The sequence below is a fragment of the Lagopus muta genome, chromosome 7 (assembly GCF_023343835.1).
Source record: "Lagopus muta isolate bLagMut1 chromosome 7, bLagMut1 primary, whole genome shotgun sequence".
NCBI classification, from domain to species: Eukaryota; Metazoa; Chordata; class Aves; order Galliformes; family Phasianidae; genus Lagopus; species Lagopus muta.
In genome coordinates this window covers 37,574,864-37,599,199 of record NC_064439.1, presented here as the reverse complement: position 1 = coordinate 37,599,199, position 24,336 = coordinate 37,574,864, and the positions used below count along the sequence as shown (strand labels likewise).

The window sequence follows — 24,336 nt, the reverse complement described above, 5'->3', positions numbered from 1 at the left end:
AGCAATTTCTATTGCAGAGTTAACCCTGTCAATGTAAAAGCATTGCAAAACGAAGTAAGCTGAACATGAAGCAGAAAGAGAGGTGATGCAGCATCTCCACAGACAGCACAGAGGAGCCCTTAGGAAAGAGGTGTCACGAGAAAGACGAGCATTGCACTAGGTGCCATTTCTCCCTGTGGCTCTTTGATCACAAATTCAGATCAGACGGAAATCTGCTACTGAAGGAGACAAGCTACAGAAGTTGTTTCTTCCCAGCCTGCCCAAAAGTCGTAAGTACTTGCTAAAATGTGCAGCCCATTTAGAGGCCAAGCTGGAGGTGGTGGCAGTTCGCTCTGGCAACTCAGTGCTGGCAATCTGCTTCACCCTCCCACAGCCCGGGCTGCTGCAGTAAAAAGGGCTGTCCCAGGGAAAACAGCCACCTATTTTCTTTTTCTTCCGTGTTTGTGGGTCTCACTACCATGCTGCACCAAGAGAGTAAAAGATTGGTTCAACTCACCATCACAAAAGTAGATGGTGCCTACATCATTTCATCACCTACTACTTGTACACAATGGCTTTCCATCAGTGATATTGGAGTCCTACTGCCTGTATAGACTGAGGTAAAAGAGCAAAGACACAGTTATCTTAGACATTTAATTCTGCAGAGGCATAAAAATCCTGCTGTTTTCACCAAACTGTGAGGATTACTACTTTTCTGAAAGAGTGGTCAGGCACTGGAATGGGCTACCGAGGGAGGTGGTGGAGTCACCAACCCTGGAAGTGTTCAAGGAACGTTTGGATTTTGTGTTGAGGGATATAGTTAAGTGAGAACTTTTGGTGATAGGTGGATGGTTGGACTGGATGATCTTGTAGGTCTTTTCCAACCTTGGTGATTCTGTGATTATGCATCATATTTGCTTTCTTACAGGCTAAAATGAAGACTACCAGAACCCCAATGAAAAAAAAAAAAAAATCACCCAAAAGATGGTGTTTTAACACTTTACATCTCTCTATATCTACACCAGCACCAGCATAAGACAGTATCAGTGACGTAGTAATAAATATATCAGAATTAGCTTTATGAACTCTGAAGACTTTGATTACTATTAGTCCCTGGATAGCCACTGAGAAATGTGACACTAACATCTCTGCTAATGCTACCAGATTTCAGCTTTTCTCCATAAGAGTATTCATTAATATTATACAAGTGTGGGAAAACATTCATGCACCAACCTAAATTACACCACAGATCCTGAGACCTCCACAGCAAGTGTAATGTGTCAAAGATCCCTTACCCACCAAAGAAAACGTATGATGTCTTCAGCCCAATGAAGACAAGTGAAGCTCTTTTTCTTTAACATATTAATGTGTTCAGAGTGGAAGGAGTAGGATCATTACAGATTGAGCAGGAAAATGTTTAATGAAGCAATGCCTCTTCATAAGAGAGTACTGACTAAATGGATAAAGAGGGAGAAAAACTCCCACTGTTCTAAGTTGTTAAAAGAGCAAATACAAGTTTAAACCCGTAATTAACAATCTAGTCAACAAAAACTTCGCTGAGCAAGAATAAAGCTCAGCGAATTCACAGTAAATTAACTGGAAACAATCCAATGTGACTGAGCATCAGTCAAGGAAAGCAGAGCTTTCAAAACTTCCATAATCAGAATATCTTATGCCATATCTGTGGTTTGAGATCCACTAACAAATCCATATCAAACACATCCTTTATTTTCAGGCATCCTACCAACTGCAACGAGAGAAAAGAGAACTAGGATCTGACCTTTAGCAGTGCCAAAAGGAAGATTTTTGACTTCTGGAGCATCTATCAGATTTTCTCAGCCTAGAATGCATTAAATAAAGAAGAAGGTAATGGAGATTGGAATAAAGACAGAGACACGCAGCAGACAGGAAAATTAAAGACTACGGAAAAAGAGATGGAAGGCATAGAATTACAACAAACATATAAGTTAGTTGGAAATCTGTAAATAAAAAAAAAACACTGAAAAATAAATTATCAAGTAAATAAAGGCATAGGAAAAATGATAGCAATGCTCAAGGACAGATAACAGCATGGCACAGAAAGATACTTTGTGTACACTTCTAAAATACAAGCAGACACGTAGAAAACCTAACATATAAGTCAAATACTGCAGGGCAATAAAACTTAAGAGTGCAGATGACACAAAAGAACTTTTTACAGCCTGCCATTTTAACTGTTTTTTGTTGTTGTTGTTGTTGTTGTTGTTTGTTTTTTTTTTTTTTTTGTGCTCCCCCATGAGCATTCTGTACAAGCACCCAGCAACGTGAGAAAATGTGCTTTCCTTGAGGATTTCAAGATGTGTACATTTGATTTTAATACATGGTGAGTGTTCAACCAAAGCTCCAGGTGTCAGGCTCTTGCAGATGTCTGCCTTTCAGACAAGCGAAGTGTATAAACATATCTTGGCATCTGAGTGCTTAGCATCTACAATATTACTAATTCAAGTATTTAATTAATAACTTCTCCCTACATAAAATTCAGCAAGGTAAAGAAGCATTAGTGCTGCTAGCTATCCATCTGGAAATAAGGGCCTGAAAACTTAGCCAAATCATACAGAAAGACCATGACCATGCACCATCTTAGTTGTGTGCCAAGAAGGTTAAATGGCACACGTCTGTGAAGGAAATTCAGTGAAAGCATTTTCTTTATTAGTAATATGCTAGACTAATCTCTCCTCTTGTCTTCAAAACTGGATTCCCTGATGAAAAATATTGCATCTCTCATCTCAGCAATGTCACTCTCAGGTCAGTGCTAACGAGATATGCTCAGCATCTGGGGCTAGCTTGTAGTTGTTACCACTGAAGGTGACATGATTATAGAGGAATTTCTTGCAGGTGGTGTTTACATGCTTAAACCAGCAAGTAAGAATGGGAAGAGGAAAAAGACAGAAGCCAGCTGACCAACCCTAGGGGGTGGCCTGTCAGCTGCATAAAGATTGCATTCAATCTGTTTGATCTGTCACTTCTGAGCTCCAGAAAGAACTGATTGAAAGAATTATGAACTCGACAAGACTTTCCTACAGACCTCTTTTCTTAGTTATCCATTAAAGTAAACTAGAACTTTGAATAAATATTAAAATTTTACAACTAAAAATCCATTAAAAGGGAACACTGTAACAAGATCACTGTTTTATCTGACTTCCAATCCATTACTGAGATATTTTATAGGTTTGAAATATCTGACACTATTATTACAATTTTCTTGAAGACACTGTCTTGGTATTCAAAAAAGACATGCTCATTGATAAATCTAGTCTCTTACTTCTCTATTAAAATGGGACTTAACTTTGCCATATCAAATACCTTTGCTTTAAATCAGGTTCATCAAACTACCCTTTGACGAAACAAATTATCTTTTTAATGAATTGTTTTCCTTCAATTCATCTTCCTGTGACACCAGTGTATTTGTCACAGCACATGCACAAGCCAGCCTTACTGTCCACAGCTAAAGATAGCTGTATTTTGTCTTTTTATTCCCTTTTTGCCAATTAATATAGACATACACTAGCTTGTATCTAAAAATATTATCTTGCAATTAGTATTAACAAGACAGCCATAAGCTGGAGGCTGCAGGTTAATATTCAGAGGTAATTCCCCCATTCAAGCAGTCTAGTTTGCAGAAGAACTTAGGACCCAATTTACCTGGTTTTACTGAAACTAAAGATACTTACCACCAGGGTTTGTGCACATTGAGGGACAATCCTGCCTGGCTACTCTAAGTACAGAGCTGGAAAGCAAGGATAACTGTGAACTGAAGCTGAGCAGAAGCCACAGGACATCAGCAAACCAGAGAGGTGCCAAGAGCTGCCTGTAAGGTGCCAGGTGACCTAAATTCCCCAAAGAACGTCTCTGGCAGGGGAGGACTTTCAGGATCTCAGAGGATGCCACAATGAAATCCTAAAGCAGTAATAGAATAATGAATAGAAGCCAACAGCAAATGAGGTGGGGAAAGGGGGTGCAAAAGATCATCGATTCAGTGAATAATTGAAATGTCATGATTAATCAGTGTGAGCCTGAACTTCAATTACATAATGGATTCATTATCTAATGAAACACCAAATGTACTCAAACTATAATATTCTCCCTCAAGACATTGCTTGGAATGCACATCAATATTTTGTTCCCCAAAATCTTCCATAACAGACATCTTTCTAACAGCTGCTCGTGGCAAGATGTTTCTAGTGGCAGGAGCAAATAGCATAGGTGCAAGTTTATAGATCTTACAGCTCTCAATACTTTTTCTTAACAATTACAGAATGATAAAATGGTTAAGGTAAGCCAAAAGAACATTTTAAGCTATAATTACTTTCTGATTGTGAGATCACCAAATCTATTACTCTTTATTATAGATTAACAGCTTACTTAATTATACTGTGTGGGCAAATGAATCAGCACTTTAAGATTGATGGGTTGTGTTCATGGTAAAAATGTATTTGACTTTTCTCCCTTTTCAACTCAAGTCAAAAATTATTTTATAACTCTCTGATGATAAATAATGATGTGAAGCTTAACAGATATAAGAACAGATCAGTGACAGAAGAAAAATATTAGCAATTATCTTCTATGTTCCCTATGATGCTTTTCTTCTGAAAGTTTTCTGTGGCAACGTATTCCTGGAATTGAATTTGATATGCTTGACGGAAATTAAAGGAACAGCTATCAGAGATGTTCTTAGCCTAACAAAGACCGAATACAGTTTTACACTTCTGCTGTCACCATCACCATCACCATCCCTTGCCTTAATGCTTAATGCTGCCCACTTTCTTCAGTTTTCACCTGCATCGTCTTCAGACGATTTAGACTACAAATACTCTCATCCCTTCCCTGAGCAATACACTGCTAGGATGTGTGAACAACATTCTGACTGCATATCTGTGCCATTTGAAAAAGGAACCAAAACATCACATACGCTCCCAGTGCATATGAGTGCAACACGAAGTGAGTGAAAAATAAAAAGTAGAAAACATAAACTGAATACCATCAACTGTTGAACATCATTCATCTTTGTATTTGCAAGAAATCAGCTTGATAACAAAAAGAGTGAACAGTAGATACAAAAGAGTGAATAGAGGCTGAAGATAGGCCACTCACTCTTCAGTAAACACTTCTGCAGAATGGATTTGTTTTACCACTACATCAGTACATGAGGAACAGTATTACAGATGATTAACAGAAATGCTCCAACACAGACAAATGATTGTCTGATATGTTCTCCAAAGCCAAGTAAGTTGTTTCTAGATTAATTATTCTTGTGCATTATATTCAAAACCACTGTTCAGCATTTAAGATCATATTCTATCCACTTTTAGTCACATTTTCTGTGACATCATTAAAACTATTCTATTCTAGCAAAACAAGATGTTCCAGAAGTAAGTAAGCCAAAACTCCAGATGATTTAAACTATGAAAAAATATTTGGAAGGGTTAAAATAACATGAAATATAAATGTTTTATCTTCTTCAGGTAAGAAGACTCAGAATAAAGGCTGTTCTAAAGCATGGGTAAATGGACAGGTGCTTTTCATAGACAGGCAGTGAAGGAGGCTTTCAACAAAACTGATAGAATCCAATGGGAAATGTTTTCAAAACAGACGGTCAGTTTCACAGTATTTGCTGATCTATTTTATTCCATCTTATAAAAGAACATGATCCAAAAGGAAAAGTGCCATGTTCTGACCTTACCCAGTAGCTCATGATGGATGCTTCTTCAACTCAATTCCACAGTACCATATCAGAGAAAATGTCTTGATCTCATGATAATTACACTGATCACCTCAATGATTACCAGCATAATCAGTGACAACTCTTGCAATTTAATCTTGATAACTGCATCTGGTGACTGCAGATGGTGTCCTTGTCCAAATGAAAATCTCATTCTTATTTTGCACAGCATAACAAAGAAGTGCTATCAGAAACTTACAGGCCTTCAAGGTACCATCTTGCAAAGATGAGCAAGATTTAGACCGTCTAGAGACTCTTCTTTTACTTTGAAGTGTACTTATTTGTTTTCTGTAAACTGTTATCTTCAGGTTCATTTAGAGGTTCATCCAAACATTCGTGCAGCTTACCAGACAGTGAGAAGAGAGGAGCTGTAATTAGGCTGGGGAAACTGGGCTGATAATAAAGTCAGCAAGGCAGAAATAAGCCTGCAAACCTGAAGGGACCATTCAGCAAGGAACGCTAGCAGCTCTGTAAAGTTGACAACGGTTGCACGAAGCAGCCAGCAAGACAGCTGCTGGCTGCTGATACCCAAGCACTGGGGAGCTCTAGAAGAAATAAGATGTTACAGACTTCAAAATAAGACACTGAAGGGAGAACAAAGCAGACCATGACTAAAAGTTGCTTCTCTTTGCCATAGAACAGGTTTCTGGGAACTGCTAAGGGTCACTGCAGATGAAACCACATTTAGGGTAAGGCACCTCAAAAAGAAATAGAGATGTGAGCAGAGACAGTGCCACAGAGATAGTTCAGCATCCACTTTCACGTATTTTTGTTGCTAACTGAGATCTATGTTACCTTAATGTGTTAAACCACAGGAAACGAAAGCTATTTCTTTCCATGCACAACTGCCCTGTGTCAAAAATACAGAGCAATAATCCATGGCACTAAGAATTTGGAAGGAAAGAAACCAGGACAGCAGAAGCTACTACTAAAATGAAGCAATATGATTAACATCCCTGAGATGAGGCTACAGATAAAAGAAACATACTTCCAGAGCAATTATTCTGGAAGAAAATAATCTGGAAGCAGGGGTAAGAAACCACAAGCTAAAATTACTGTAGGGGACAGTGCTTTAGAAGAGCACCACAGCAGCTTTTTATTCAGCTCCTTGTGGTTTGAAATATGCTGGGTGTATAATAACAGGACCTCTATGAGGCATTCAAAAGTAGATAATCTCATAAAAAAAAAAAAGTGTAGCAGTTTTTATATTGAGAAATCCTATAGTTTGAAATTCCCAATTGTAAATTCTACAAGTGAAGCTTAAATAATGCAATACCACAATGTCTTACCATCCAAAGTAAAGTATTTAAGTTCAACAAATTTCAGAAAATTGTGAAAGAGAGTGTAAGTATGAAATAATTATTATCAATAAACAATTAGGCAGCTTTCAGATGGCATTGAAATGACCTTCTGGAATCAAATGACATGCTGAGTTAACTACAAGCCATTTGGGCTTGCTGAAGAAACAGTTTGATCAGTGATGCTGGTTTTGCTGGGTCAGTGATTATTCAGCTGGCACACTACTGACTTGCAAAGCTGGGAGAGCAAAGAGCACATCTGCAGCAATGCACAAATATACACTTCATGTTTCTGCACTGAAGATATCAAGCAAAGTATCATAAACCTCTGCCATATCAAACCACCCACCACCAAAACCACATCCTCACATTTAATAGTTTAATCCACTAACAGCTTCAAATAACTATCATTTCTTTTTCATCAGCTTGCCAGAGAAGCATATCTATTTTCTTTCAACGTATGCAATAGTACCAGGCTAATAATAGATTCCTATATTTAGCTATCATTACAGTTGTACAAGCTGAACATGCAACAGTCTGAAAGAATTAGAAATGGAGCTTTTGCATTTCTGTGAAAGCAAGGTTAGCAGCTTCTCATCAGGACCCAGAGCTTTTAGCTCTCCTGGTCAGCATTAGAGCCCTAGGAAAAGGCCAGCTCACGCACAACCTCCACAGCTGCATTTCAGCTAAGGATCTCCCAGGCAAGTAAAATCTAGCAGTGAAAAGCTTCAATGCCATTTGTGCTGGCAGCATTTCCCTAATTAAGAGTTTAAGGCCAGATGGAGCCATTAGATCATCTAATCTGACCCCCTGCCTATCTTATGACGTGCTGTTTTACTAGTAAACTCCATATTGAGCCCAGTAATTTAGGTCAGACCTGAGCATGATCAAACTGAGGAGACTGCCATGTGCACAAGGCAGTACCTCTTGCACCAAGTGTACTTGTACCATCCCACACTAGGTGGTAACAGCATGCCTTCAAAGAGACCTCACCCAGAAAACTCACTTCCACCAGCACTCACTGTAATAGCTAAATACACTTTTCCATCAAGAAATTCATCTAGCTGATATGTCTGCTCCACTAAGACCTAGGTAATAAGCAAGAATTAGAAAGATTAAAAAAAAAACAAACTATGATTCTGTTATGCTGCTCATCAGAAACACATGATTGCTAACACTTGTCTCCAGATGAGAATAAGAACACTGGTTATTTTTGTAACGTGCTGCTGAGTTACCTTAGAGACTCAGCTGCCACTAAAGGACTCCACAGATTACATGTGTTCACCTAAGCAACAATCAGAATGTCTTCCATCCAAAATGACTGCCCCAAGGGTTCCCAAGAAGTCAGGTAGAATTCTTTTATTTTTTAAAACCATGCAGTATTTTTTTGAAGTCATAAGAAATTTGCAGTCTATGTTTCTCGTCTGAGGATGTATGATGATAAGAAGTTGATATTACAGCTTGACACAGGAGGCTGAAATCCTCTAAAGGTTCTCTGACCCTTACTTGGCAAAGTATTGAGCCTGGCTGCAAGCCAGCAGCTTGGTGAGAGGCGAGCCCTCAGTGTTCAGGGGGCTGAAATAAAAGTTGTTTATCAACAATTGCTAAATAATAGGAACAGCTCTAAAGAGAAAATGGATTGGCATTTCTCAGTGGAAATAAACACCAGCCTTTATCAGACTTTATCTAACTGTGCTAAGAAACAAAACCAAGACACAGCTGCTCAATACTGAGTGAGCAGAGATTTGCCACTCAGTCATTCTTCCCAAGGAAAAAAGAAAAGAAAGTAAGAGTCAGAAGAAAGCACTGCAATGGCTGCCTCCAAGATGAGAACAAGGCATAGAAGTCACTTATTTTCTAAGGGAGGAAAGGTCTTTATTAGCAGTTACTAGAGCACAACAGGAAGAGAGTCAAACTCAGTTCAATAAAACTCTTATTTTAAAGACAAGAATATATCAGTTTTCTGTGCGTCCCCACAGAGTTTATACAGCCAAGTTGACTTTGGCAAAGCTAGCTGATACAAAAAGCAAGGGTTGTGAAGAAAAAAAATCTTGATTAGCTGGGCAATGATCCAGTGAGCAAGACACTGGGGGCTGCAAGTTCACAGGTGAAGAAACTCAGGGAGAAATAATTTATAGTAAATTAAGTTAGGTCGTGATAATGAAATTTAAAGACATACAGGGCACGATTTATTTTCCTAAGGCTTTTTAAAAAGTGAGAAACAAGTAGAGGCAATGGTAGGGAAAATTTAACTCTAGTTACAGTTGGTACTGGCACTGAGATAAAATTGACGTATTTAGAGTAGGAAAAAGAATTCAGGAATTGGGTGTCATAAAAACAAACATGGCCTCTCTCCAGCAAGCTCAAAGCCCTACCACAACACAAATGAGGAAGAACTACCTCAGCACAGGTACTGCATATCTACATCTGCACTGCCAAGCCTTTTCTTATCAGCACAGACCAAGGATGGAAAACTCAAATGGGAGAAGCCCATATAATAGCAGCAGTCCTATCACAGGTCACGCTGTGTCTTGGTGTCTCATCCCTGAGGGCTCTACATGGTTCCCCAGCAGGTGATAGCTGGCAGCAGCATGGGATTCCAGGTGGGAAGGGCTGCAATGCTGTTATGTCTTCAACTGTACCTCCTGCCACCCACTTGCCTTTCCCTCCTCATGCTGTGAGAAATGGCAGGAGAGGAGAAAAAAGTGTGAGCCACTTTATAATGGATGAATGCAGCAGTTTCCAGGAGGGAAAAAGAGAGAGTAATGAAAAAGCGTTAATATTAAAGTAATAAAGCTTATGGCCATTTTTCAGCCTGAAATGTGTAACACCATAAAACAATGCTTAAAGGCACTCACTTCTGTTCCAAACCACCTGCACGGTAAGGCACCCTGCTATTAGCACAGAAGTTGTTTATTACCATTCTCATTTCAGTCTGATTCCAGGAGAGTCATAAAACTGCATTTTTTCACTCACTACAAGAATCCAGGTGGCCCCAGGTTTTCCTTGCTATGCCAAGTCTTGCCGTGTCACCTGCAATCCCTGCCCAGTTGCTAATCCATTCATTTCTAACAAGACGTATAAAAATCACATTGGATGAAATGAATCTGTCCCCAGCGCTTGGCACATGTATTCCATTCTTCTCTCATTCCTAAAACAGCAGCAACTCTTGGTAAGGTGTGTTTAGCATAATTAGAAGAACAGCTTTGTCTGCCAGTACACGTCCCATGCATCCACACTCCCTCAAAATATTCTGGCTGGTGATAAGTAAAACAAGATCACTAGTTTCTCTCCCAGAACAACTTCTAATATATATATATTTATTGGAGAAACAAATGTAATGGCAGAGCAGATAAATAATGGACATTCTTTTGAAGTTGAGAATTATTTTTACCTTTTTCCCCCAGATGAAATACAAATTCAAAGCCACTCTCCAGCTTTTCTGTCAGAAACACATATCAGGACTTAGGGGCACAACTAAGCAACAAAGAGGACTTCGTTTTGCTGATAGAGCTACATGGACAAAAAGATGGGGGACAGAAGAGCAGGGATATGCAGAGGAGTTCAAGGCTGACAGAAACACCTGTGCAATTGCAGGAATAGCAAAAAAGGAAAAAACTGCTGTCATAGCTGTGCTCACACTGTGGAGTGAGGAAGTCCCACACTTCACAGGCACTGTCCGAGAGGCCATCACAGCTCATGAGACTGCAGGAGACCCTCTTACAACCTGAAGTCCAGGGAAATTTGTGACCATAATGTGTACTACAAAAAACACCAATTTTCTGGGAGCTAGCAAACAAGACATGAATCAATTCACCATTAGCAGCAGCATCTTCCCCTTGACTAATTTGGCAGAGATTGTCTCTATAGCCTTATTTAAAATTTACTTATGTTTGGCAAGAGAGGGGTATTGCTAACTGATCTACTTTCCTTTTGTTTAATAATCAATGAACTGCAAAGGCACCTTTACTTCTTTTATGCATTCAACCAGACATCTGAACACAAGTCAACAGCTGAGGACCCTCAAACAAGTACAAATTGGCAATGCAACCACATTATAAAATCCACATCTGCATACTATGAAGAGTGGTAAAACAAACTGAAGAATGGCACATCCAAATTTTTCTTTATGCTCTCCATCACAGGAAGCACTACACTGCTCATTCCCCTACCTTTGAGTCGTCATAGATATAGTACCACAATGTTCCACCAATGTCGGTCCTTTCTCCAGAGTCTGGCTCCTATCTGAGCACCTCCTGCACTTCTGACTCCCTCCCTTCTTGCTTTCAGTCAGTCAAAGGCATCTTCCAGTTCCACACTGCCCCTCCTTACTGATGGTGAGGACAATAGACCAGTTCATATACAATAAAACAATTTCACAATGCAGTGGTGCTACGCATGCTTCCAGTGCTAGTCAGGATGTGGTTCAGGAAGAGTTTGTCTGTGTTCCACAAGAATGCTTACAGAAGATGTTAGATTTTACATCTCTCGCAGCTGCACAGAGAAGCCTGTCCTTGCAAACCATAATTTCAAACCTTGCAACCTTTGCTAGCCTGAGGAACAGTCCACTATTAAGCTTCAGCTAACATAGTGTTGACAACCAATTTTAAAGCTGATTCATGATAGATGCACTGAATTTGAAGACAGCCAGTGTCTAACAGACAACAGCTATGTTACAGCACCCCTGGGGCTCTCATGGTGTTCTGAGCTCCAAAGTACCTTCCTGGAGCACAGAAGGGAGACACATGTAGCCACTGTACAGGTAATTCATTGCACAGTGTAAATGTCTGGATGCACACTTTCATCAACAGTATTCCATCAGACCTCAGTTCATTCGTGTGCTGCACTCTTCAATCTTTGGCCTCTTGGTATCAGCTACCCTGCCCCCTCCAAAACAGTCAAACACCTCTCCCAAATGTATTGTCTCTAGATAAAGGAAAAATAAACTATGTTTGCAAAAAATAAAACAGCAGTTGTAGTTCTTGAAAAGAACAAGCAAAAGGATATGTCTCTTCAGCATGAAAGCTGCACAGACCCAGCTCGGGTGGGAGTATTCCTCCATAAGGAAATCTCTGGAGTTAAAACAATTTATCCCTGTGATCAACTCAGCACTTGAAAAAAAGAAAGCTAGGATGAGTGACACGTGGTACACTGAATAGGAAGAAACAAATCGAGGTGGTTTGCTGATGTTCACAGCCATCAGGAGGTGAAGGATGAAGAGGCCATGCTAGCAGCCATGGCACAACTGTCAGAAAACTGCATGCTGGCAAGCAAGTGGTTCCTTAGGGTATGAGCCTTGACAAGTCCTACAAGCAAATATGTTTGCTCACTTCATCTGCTTCCCTTCTCATTGAGACACACAAATTCCCTCTGCACCAAAAAAAAAATAAGTCTTCATGCAAGCAACCCTTCTAAAATTCTTCAAAGTGCAACACTGAAATGGTCTTTTGCGGATGTAAACATCTCACATGAAACTGGGAAAAATAGGTAAGTCAACAATCAGCCCCAAAGGTATTTTGCACCTTCAACTAAAACATTAACCCGCAAGATCACTACTTCATACTACCGAGTTACTGTTATGGTAGCACAAACAACTTAATGAGTGATTAGATCTCAATCAATTATTTTAACAGCTGTCTTAATAGTGCAATCATTTATTTATATATAAAAAAAAGAAATACTAGCCTTCTCTTAGAACCAAAGTTAGTAGTAAAATGAGAGAAAAAATGTTCTAATTAAAACCTCTTGGTAATTATTTTATTTAAGGTTCGTAAAATACTCCCCAGGCAAAATTATACATTCCACATTTACTCATTAACATGTGCAACTGGCTCAAAACTTGAGCTGGATGAAGTGAAAAAAAGAATTTCACAGCCTTCCCTTTACAGTGACACATTTTCACTTAAGTCATTTCTTAGTTCTGCTGCATTTTTCATAATGTTTATATCAAAGGTGTTACTGATATCACAATGGATTTTTCAGTGTTACTGGAATGTTTTCTCATAAAACTGAATTACATGTAAGTTACATGTAGTTACATTACATTCTTATCGAGACAACTTTAAAAAAAAAAAAAAAAGCTTTAAAAAAGTTCAGAACATCTGAGAGATAAACCAATCTCTCTAAAATGCCATAAAAATGCAAAATTTCAACCAAAATGCAAAATTTCAGTCTCACATTTTTCTCACTCTCTACAAAGACTACTTTTTCAAAAGTCTTTCCATTTGCAGCTTTCAGCCAGCCCTCTCCAAAACAAAAGGAAATTGCTTCTTCTGTGCACTGGAGGTCACAACCCCTCATATAGGAGGGGAACAAAGTGGCCCTATTGACTGCTGCTTGCCTGGACTTGGGCTCAGGATCTTAGCAGTGATCAGAAGCTGAACTTTGGATGGGTGGTGAGTAGGAGATAGGATAAGTCTGTAAGATGAGATGCTCAATACAGGTTATATTCTGAATATCCTGACATGAAACAAACACACATTGCAACCTTGACTCAACAAGTCGCCTTAACAAGATATGCTGAGGAAAGTAAATGAACTTCTCCACATAGCACTGCCAGCAGAAAGCAGCCCAGAAGTTAGCACAGCTTCTCTTGGTTCTGATTACCACAACACCCATGATCTCCCACTAGTTTTGAGGCAGAGCCATGGCTCCCACTCAGAGCCATCCCTCTGCATGCAGGAACAGGGGCAGAACTGGTAGGCCATGCCAGGCTAAGTTCTCATTCTTGTTCAACCCACTGAGAGCTGTCGCCTTTTTAAGGAACCCTGAGAAACTGAAGAGATTTTAAAAGTTATTATTAATCTAAAGCTGATGGAGCCATGCTGGAAGAGTAGAGGAAATTTGCCAAAGATGGGCAGCCTCTCAGCTCTGACTCCACTCAGTTGGGATGTTCAGTTTCTTCTGGAGGACAGGGCTGACTAACCAAACCTAACCTAATGCTTCCTGCTGGCAGCACATGCTCAGCAGGAGAGGGATGATCTGTGCTATCCGCCCCCATAAACAGCAGGACTGACAAGTTGCTGCTGGGCCTGGAACTTGTCAGAAGTGGGGAGCCCAAAATCTGCATCTGTACCCTGCAAAGAAACAGCTCAGGGTCCTGCTGAGCTCAAGATCTGTCAGGGTCCTGCTGAACTGGAAACAGCACCTTCATGTGGTTTTTTTTGTTTGTTTGTTTTGTTCTTTTTTTGCTTTTTTTTCCCCCTGTTTGACACTGAAACACATGTAGACTGGGACTCTAATAGCCGTGCTAGCTTAAATAACCCTGCTCAGGTACGGATGACAGCTCTTGACTGCAACAGGAACATGACTACAGACTAATCCACCTCGCTGTTCTGACACATTCAAACTAGCTCTGAAATCCCTGTGCTGCCTATACTTGCTACGTTACATGCCTGTATGCAGCCTAGCTTGCACATAGTGCAGAAGAGGGGAGAAGTACACACAAAAAATTCATGCAGTGAAGACTCCCTGTCATAAGAGGAGTATAAAGCTCAGGAATATTTAGTCACACTGGACATGCACAAACCCACGGGCCCTGATGGGATGCCTGGCCCATCTCATGGAGTCAAGAGAGAAGTGAATGTTATTTATGTTGACTTGATGGAACTGAGGACTTGCAAAGGTTGCAGTAAGCAGCACAAAGTCCAGCTGGAATCCAGCCACAAGTGGAGTACACCAGGGGTCAGTAATAGGGATAGCACCATTTAGTGTTCTTGTGAATGATCTAGACAATGGGACAGAGCTCTTTTGCAAGTTTGCTGGTGATACAGTACTGGAAGAAGCAGTTGATAGACCAGGTGGATTCTAAAAGACAACATGCACAAACTGAAATACAGGGAATACTACCTGAATAGAAGAAAATAATGTTTTTCTTTTACCATGAATGATTAAACTTGGAACAGGTTCTGCAGAGATGATGTAGAATCTCCATCTCTTGACTTATTCAAAACCCTGCTTGTCCTGAGCAACCTGCTGCAGATGCCCCTTTGATCAGATAGGTTGAGCAGAGCAATAATCAGAGGTGCCTTCCAATCTGAGACACACTGTGATTACTTTCCCTTACATCTGTAAGAACAAAATTTCAAGGAAAAAAATCTGAAAGCAGTATAACTTACCACCGAGATAATTCCAGGTTATGCAGCACAGCATTTAAATCCTAACGAAATGTTTTTATATCCTGTTTATGTTATACATAGTCGTACAGTCTGTGTCTTTACAGAAGAGATGCACTTCACAGGGTGCCTTTGCTTGAAAGAGGGAATTATAAGTGCAAACCCTAAAAATAGAAATTGGATGTATGTGTTTTATATTACTTGTCTGGGCTTACAAAATATCTAACCATTGAGCACAGTTTTCACTTTGACTTGTGTGGGTAAAAAAGACCAATTAAAGCTGTTCTGTTTTTAAAATATTAATTGTAAGGCACATGGTGGAAAACATTAATTAAAATTGTGCCGGTTTCCACAACAGTGCTCCTTAAGAAATGGATATATTACCAAACAAATGGTGAAGGTACAGAATTATTGCTTGGTGACATTATACTGTAGAGCAAATTAGTGGTCCTCTTTTTAGCTTACACCAGCATCTAAAAGCTAAGAACCAAATCTGTAAATATTTATTCATTTATGTCACAAAAATTGTAATCAGCAAATTGAGTAAGAACTAATGAGTTGACAATATGGTAATAGCCCTTAGTAAGTGAGAATACACACACAAAAAAGAAAAAACTGATCTGCAAAGCCTTAAAAGGAGATTTTAGAAATGACAGCAAGTCACACATGGCCAAACTTTTGGTAAACAAATTCTTAAGAACCTAATGAACCAATTAACTGACTTCCATGCATTAAAAACACTAATTTGAATGCCTACTTTCATACAATCTGTTTGAATAATGTTGCCAAAGGAAGAAAGAGAGAAGGAGAGAGAAAGAAAGAAGAGAGAAAGAAGAGAGAAAGAAGAGAGAAAGAAGAGAGAAAGAAGAGAGAAAGAAGAGAGAAAGAAGAGAGAAAGAAAGGGGGAAGGAAGAAAAGGAACGGAAAGAAAGTATAAGCCTTTTTTACAAAGCTTTTTGGCAACAAAATGGCACTTAAACTGACCAGAAAGTAAGCAGATTTTAATTCCATTTTCTGCACCCAATTTACAGAACAAAATTTCATCCAGTTTAATTAATTGTTATTAGCTTTAAAAAGTCAGCCAAATGAATTGTAACAGGAAATACATTTTTCCATTCCTTCATTTATAATCCTGTCTTGGAAAATTTAAGGCCAACTCGTGTTCTTCTACAGAAATAGATGCAATATGTGTCAAGGGAAAAGAAGAACTCCACAGGAACAAGCCATTGAGGTTTTCCCTGAAGTCTCCCGGTGGGTTTTGTAGCCTTAAAAGGAAAAAAAAAAAGGCTTTATATTCTGCTGGTCTCCAGCTTGCCAAACTGAGAATCACTGGGTCTGACTTGTTATCTTGTTACTGTGTTCACTGAAGGATTCTCTGTGGTTTTCTCTTGCTATCTTCCAGTGAAGCCAATGTAATTAGTCTCATCTCCTGGTATCAGTTACATTTTCTACCAGGACATTTGCTTGAACTAGCAATCCTAGTGGCTCCCAGAACACCAGATTCTGAAGGTGTTCAGGTGCTCCAAGCCATTGGAGAAGTAAGTGCTCCATACCTCCGCTCTGTACTTCTGCAGGTCTAGATGACCTGCAGCTGGGAAGGGAAGTGCCACTACTGAACAAACCAGGGAGAAAATCACGCAAGGGAATAACCTCTGCACAAAGGCAAAGGAGCTACATGATGGTACCATGTAGTTCACGTCTTGGAAAAAAGCATCATCTTAATTTTCAAGTTTGCAGTAACAAAAATACATTTAAAATTAACCAAAGACTGACAGCAGAGAAATTCCTTTTAAATACTTTAAACAATTTTGGTTTACGTTCCAAGGCAACAGGTTTAATTTCCACTTTTTGTGGATGCTGAGTAGGCGCTCCCTTAGGCACAAAGCCTAAAAAAGGCATCTTTGCCTGCAGTCATTACCTTGGATTGCTAGCAACCACTGCCTGCTGCTGCTCGTGGTGGGAAAGAGGTGATAGCAAGGAAGCAATTAAATACACAATTCCAGGCAATCATCATGTGGCAAGATGAGGCTGCCCCTTACCTATCACACAGTAGTTTGAAAGCAGTTCAACAGAGCTGACACAGATTGGTACAAGAGCACCAGTGAGGTTTTACTTCTGTTTTATTTGAGAGAGTTCTTTCTAATCATAAGGCTAGAATGTTTAAAAGTGGCTATTTGTAAATTTTTCCCTAGGGCTTCATATTTTTTTCTTAATATTTCTTTCCCCACAAAAATGCTCATTCTCTTCTGTTTAGCCTCATTACTTTCACCAACTGGATTATGTCCACTTGAAAGCCTATTTCCTGGACAAACGTTCTACGTTTCTGAATGCTAACCTGCTCATCTATTTATTTCACCTAACAGTATCATCATTTCATTTGATAGATGAAAAAAAATAATTGCACATGGAAGAAATAATGCAGAAAATAACCCCGTAGGAAACAATTCTAAAAAAGCAGAGGGAACATATGTATTTATGTAAAGGAAAAATTAAATTGAATTATCTATGAGAAGAAGCAAATAATGAGTTGCTCTGATCTTTTAATTTAATTTCATCTGAATTTATTTTTTCAAGCAGTCTTCTTTAATTCATAGGTCAGTTCATAAGAAATTCAGATAACTCATAAAAATACTACTTAGTATAGCATATTCATGCATGACTACAAAAGGTAAGCAAGATTCAATACTACAGTACAGAGAAAAAACGAAATGTAAAAATATTTTCCCTTACAACATCAAATGGGTCACATTCATTTAAGTAAATATTTTGCTGTCTTCAAAGAAGTGCAATTCACGCTTTTTCAAAGGCATGCTTTAGGTTCTGCTTGCTAGCTACCCTGGTTTTTTTTATTATTTGTCTTTATAAAAAATTACACAAAAAGTTTGTGTTCATAGAACACTATCAGTGAAATGTCGTTTGCTTTTCATGGATTGTTTGCAACTGACATTTTTTCTCTCTCAAAAAAGTGAAAAAATACCATCAGCCAACATCTTTGTCCATGCCCTGTTGGGATGACTGTTCTTGGGAGAAACAAATTTCACTAATTGTAGTAAGCAAGCGGTAGTGCCATGTGGTAAAGCTATGATATACACCAAAATCTTACAGACCTCTTCTAGTGGCCTTACAGTCACTAGTAAGATACAACAGAATTTGCTCCCTGAAAACTACTGATTTCCCACAAAGCATTTGGATGGCTTCTCTTTTTGAACTTGATGCTTCACATTCAATCCATGCTCACCATTTTCTCTAATTTTTCCTAAATTCTAAACATTTTTCCTACAGTCACTTCTTCTGCAATTCAGTAGTGACAGTTTCTTCCTTACACTCCTACATAAATTTTGCACAAGCTGTTAAACAGTACTAGTCCATGTTCTTCTTCCATGCCAGTCTCAGTTGGCCAAAAATTTCTCAGCAGAATATCACCCAACTGACTTCACTGCTGGAAAAGCTCAATGTCAGTCAGGCTATTAAACACAACGGAGAAGGAAAGTGATTTTAACTGATACTCCAGCTGACAGTTGGAGGGAAGGCTGTCTTCCCCATGCCCTGAAGGCAACTAGTAACTACACTTTGAGAAACTCCAGCTCTGAATCTTGTCACTCAACTGCTAACTTCTGCAAATACAGCTCTGCAGCCAGGATGAAGAAAGATTTTGCAAACCGTGGTGATGCATGCCCTCCAAATGGCCACAAGAAGTGTTTACGAGGTGAAGACTGATCGCATGTGGTTATCAGAGAAGTGGTATGAATGCACCATTTGGAAAGCAGGCTGAGAGCCCTCAGTGTTAACTCTATGTTACTTTTAAAGGCACCATAAAGGCACCACTTACAAGCAGATAAGAACAAAACCATTGCCTCGTATAGCTTGCAGTCCACACAATACAGTGATCCAGGTCAGCTCAAAACGACCCTGTCAGCTAGGTCACTGTCTGAGACCTTTATATAAATAAAAAAGAGATTCCTTATTTACCCTGAGCATAAAGGCACTCTTCAAATTCCATGATAGCTCCTCTCTGCAAATTCCTCCTTACAATTTGAAGCTAGTAGATAAATATCTGAAAAGCGAACAAGCTAGAATTGCCTAGATAAATTAAAGCCTGTGGTCTACACAGACCTAGCAAAGTAAAAAACATTAATATAGGCAAATAATCCCATTAAAAAAAAAATAATCTACAAAAAGGCAGAATTATCATAGAATCATAGAATGGCCTGGGTTGAAAAGGACCACAATGATCATCTAGTTTCAATCCCTCTGCTATGTGCAGGGTTGGCAACCACCAGACCATGCTGTCTGGAGGCTTTGAGTGCCTCCAGGGATGGGACATCCACAACCTACTTGGGCAACCTGTTCCAGTGTGTCACCACCCTCTGTGTGAAAAACTTCCTCCTAATATCTAACCTCCCCTGTCTCAGTTTAAAAACATTGCCCCTTGTCCTATCCTAACAGTCCTTTCATCTGTAGTCCGCCATGACATTTTTAATAGTGAACAGTATCAATCAGTTTTAAGACAACAATCTGAACCCTAAATGCTGCTTTTAAAAATTAAATAAAAATACTAGAAGCAATACCAAGAAGAAAAAAGTGACATCAGAAAACTGACAGATTCTGGGAGATGAAATAATTCAGGTCTGAATGTCCTTCCTCCACCATGTGGTAGGACCACATGGGAAGTGAAGAAAATCAACATGTGCAGACTCTGAAAACCAAATCAAAGAACAGAAAAAACTTCTAGATAATAAAGAAATAGTCCATTACACGAGTGATGATTTATATCTAATTCTGGAGGCACAATATTCCTTACTGTAGAGTTCTCTCTTACAGGATTCATGCGAAGACTATCTTAATTTCCAGTAAAGATGGAGTGAGAGGAACCTATCTGGGACATACTTAATGCTGTCCTCCACACTGAGGGTGCAATTCCAGGAACAAAGAGTTGGTCACCATGTCTCCCTCCACCACTGATTTATTTATTCATCTCTCACTTCTCTTTATCTTACTTTTTGGAGACGCTCACACCAGCAGGATTCTGCTAAGTCACCTGGGGACATTCCATGTAGAAAACTGTCCTTCTACAAGAAACTCTGCAAATACACCAGACATTCCACTAGGATTACTTTCTTTACATGGATTTCCATAGACTATGAGATGTCTCCTGTGGTTTCACTATATCCTGCTCTTGAATATAACCACTTTTGTACTGTACAAGCTGACTTTTCTCATGCCTACCAGAAATGAACAGAGAACATCTTCTTACCTCCACTGTACGAAGCCCAAAAGAGGCATAATTAAATAATCTATAAACAACCTTTTATTCACAACCAACCTTTTTGTCTTTTTCAGTAAAAAACAATATATATCAGTCAAATTAGTGAATGCTGTAAGCACTTCTTGCTAGCTTTCCACAAAAACTAATCTAAGAATGGGATAAGATCAAGTGCAACTACTCAGTGAAGGAAGGGAATGAGTCATCATTCTGCAACCTGAACAACAGACCGAATTGTAGATTCAGAGCAAGGCAAGCATAATAATGAATGAAGTACCAGCTTCTAAATTACACCTCTGGAGAAAGCAGTCTAGGACAGCAACTCATAAACACACCTACTTGGCCTCGCATTAAAAAACATAGAGGGAAGCCAGTGGACCACTGAGAGCAAACCTCCATGGCATTCAAAGGAGAAAACATCTCCCTGCAAAACATTCAAATCAGCTGAAGAAATCCGATTACAGCAACATACACCTCCGTAACTAACTTGGCAAAGTACTGTGTCCTATGTTTTTACAGGTGTCATAAGTATTAAAGATTAGGAAAATGGCATTCTCTAATAAACAAATTATTTTTAATTAATGTATCGAAAACACTATTAGTTTTACTTCTACAAGGATTAGCACATTAGTTCTTTCTCCATGGAAGAAAAAAAGACAACAGCGCAAATTGTCTCATTTTATATTCAAGTAGTATCTTCTTTGATTAAACAAAGACAGCAGGCTCTCACAAAATGAGAGTACTTCTCTCCACACTGATAAAATTGTTCACATTCTCTTTGCAGTACTGCTGGTCTATATGCAAATAATCTAATCTAGTTAATAATTGTACATTTCCAACAAAACAACTGAAAGCAAAACACATCCCAAGAGATGTATATCCTGATTACCAAAGATAAACTGAGATAGCACAGCCCCAGCTGCTCAAAATCACACAGAGAAAGAGGTGAGCAGGTTCACAAAAAGCTGCACTTGTTGGTTTCTCTTCTATTCACAATTTACACCTGTTGTTTCACTCAGCAACTCTCTCCTCACCAAGGTACGAAATGCCAGTTGTTTAGAAATAAGTTTTCAATATTCAGCTACAGCCATCACAAATTAGTAAGTAAATTAACAAAATGCCACCATTCCACACAATATCATCCAAACATAATCCAAGCCAAAAGTACCTTCAGATGCTTCACTGTTCCCTCCAACTCCTCTGCCCTGCTGCCACTGAATCAACCGCAGCACGGGCACCAAGCAGCAACCACAGCTGTTGCTCCTTCCCCAAGGCAGCATGCTCCTCCCTGAGGATCCTGTACTTGTACTGCTTTGAGCACTGCATCAAAATTCATTGCATGAATTACCCCTTCAGTTACTGCATGCTACACAGGCCATGCTTATCACTCTCCATGAACCTTATTTGTAGCCAGCACAACGTTGCCTGATTAGCTTAGTCCTCAGAGACACATGGAAAGAGAATGGGGAGAAGGAAAGTGTGTGAATAGGGTCCTTAGCTCTGTTTTTTTGTGAAACTTCCCCATCCAGTGAGTGCTGCCCCAAATACAAGATTGATAAGCTTAATTTTGGTGGCTCTCTCCCTGCTAACACTCTTTGAGCCCAAACATGCCGCAACACATTGAGCACTGACTACATAAGCTTGAGTAAGGTGAACAAACTCAAAGCACACAGCTGGGAAAGGTGAGGACGTCACTAAATAAAAAGAAAATAGATGGTGATCAAAATGGAGAAGTAGAGGACAATATGCCATTTAGGGACTTTCATACACCAGCAGGTCCCAAAAAGGGACATTGAACTAGTTGACCTTTAAAAGTTTCTTCCAACTCAAACAATTTTGTGATTTCTGTATCAATTCCTCCAAAACTATACTTCAATAACTTAATAAGAAGATAATTTTGAAGGACATAAACATTATTTCTATCCAACCTGAATCTGCTTCTTCACCTACTGTTTTCTAAGTTAGCTCAGCTTCCATCCCTGTTTCACTGTTTCTAATTAACTTGTTCCTCATTCTATGTATTTGCAGCCTGGAAGTGGAAAAAAAAAAAACAACAAAGGGAAGGTGATGAACTGAAGGAACAAAAAGCGTCTGTACAGGGGGCTGGCTACAGGACCACCTCACCAGAAGGCAGGATAGAAAACAGCTGGGTAACTTTTCCTTCCTGTTCACAAAAAGAAAAGGGGCTGTGAAAGGTCGTTTTCCCACCAGATTGCGGCTTCATCACACCCACATGCAGTGAGCCAGAGCACCCCTGCCACACACACAATTAAATTCTGTCAAGCCACTACTGACCACCCCTTGTGCACAGCACATGGCACACTTTAATTTAGCATTTGCAAAATACCAGTGGCCCCTGGAGTGACTTGGATTTAATTCCATTCCAAAAAATATGTTCACTACTCTAGAAACAAAGCAGCAGCAGTGAAAGATAATTCTTAATTGTCAACTCTTTGAACATTTTCATAACTATACTGACTGCTTTGGAACAGATAGGGAACTCCTCCTCCCCAGAAGGATTACAGAAACAATGTTCTGAAAAGCAAGACCATTTCAGAATGCCAATGGTAGCTCTATGTTTCCTTTCTAAACTATTGAGATTCTGGAAGCAGAAGAAATAAAATGTTGGTACGTAAAAATGCAGCTCAAATATTTTCCATAGTGCAGCAAAATCCCCTTGCACACATTCTTGTGAGCTAAAAAACAGATCTGCTGTGAGGCACAGTGGGTACCTCATGGCAACAGAGCAGATTTATGCTTATGTTCTCTGGGAAGTCACCGCTATGTAAAAGGATATGACTGTCTGCACAGGTCAAGGTAAAATCTATTGTCGAAAATGGAAAACAGATCTAGCAGTCTGAACACACAGAGATACCGGAACGGTCTGAGAGATAGGGCACATCACTGTTGATTTATACAGTTTAAATGGCACAGTCAATTCCTTTCTCTGCATGCTGCTCCAATTGACAACTTCTCTTTTAGCTTTATATTTTCCTTGCTTTTCATCCTTTTGGAAACTCACACACAATGGGAGAAGATGTCACATTTTCCCTGGAACAAAATTGGCCTATGACATACTGTATAATTCCAAAAATACAAAATTTATTAATTTGACACACTCCTGTCATCAAGACTAATTTCTAAAATATTCTTTTCCAGATACAATTAATCTCATTCTCTACCTTAGCCATCTAATTTGTATCACTCACAGAGCAAGAATTTCTTCCTTCTTGTCCCCAAATCCTTCACATTTGAGGTTCTCCACCCAAAGGGGAAAGTTACCTAAAATTTTACAGAGGATGACAGCAGTGATTCTGTGCAGCGTTCTCTTCCAGGAGTCTGTTTTGGCAATGGCTCAGGATGCTTAAAACCTAAACAGGGTACTTTCTGTAAAACAGATGCTCTTCTGCTACATAAACTTTATGCCCTCATACCTTTAGATTTACAGCAGTTATGCTGTTGATGTAAAAAGACAAGGAAAGAGGGAGATGGGCTATCTAGATATACTGAAATGCTGTATAAAGTCTTCTGAGGAAAAACGAACTATAGCCTGTGAATCAGTGAGCTGTAAGAGATCCACCTGCTAACAGGTTCATGAGTTATACACTATCTCAGAACAAGCTGCCATTTCATTCTTACAACAGACTTCAATTGGTTAAGTATTACATGTCTTTAGCAGAAAGCAGAATTACTGCCAGAAGCACCATTAAAATGCAACAGACCTTTTGTGGTTTTTTTTTTGCTTCCCATGACACTGAGCTACCCCTGCAGTGACCTAAGATGAGGTGACAGCTGAGTAGGAGGGGACAGACTCTGCACTCTTAACTGTACCACAGGCAGCATTGTCACAATGTGACAGCCCCTCTGTCTTTGCCTTCATGAGATTCCCTCATCACACATCTTTTGCTCACTCTGCATGCCCTA

At 39.4% G+C, this 24,336-nt stretch overlaps 1 protein-coding gene across 4 annotated transcripts in view; it reads right to left on the bottom strand.

Moving 5' to 3' along the window:
- The window catches only part of LRRC3B (leucine rich repeat containing 3B), a 60,272-nt gene that overhangs the window by 19,554 nt on the left and 16,382 nt on the right, over positions 1-24,336 (bottom strand). Inside the window, exon 1 of one of the 4 annotated variants that reach the window (XM_048951390.1) lies at positions 21,581-21,879. The exons of the other annotated variants lie outside the window; for them this stretch is intronic. The gene's annotated coding sequence lies outside the window, so the exon portion shown is untranslated. Of the gene's footprint in view, positions 1-21,580; positions 21,880-24,336 lie in introns of those variants that run through there. 4 annotated transcript variants of the gene reach the window in all.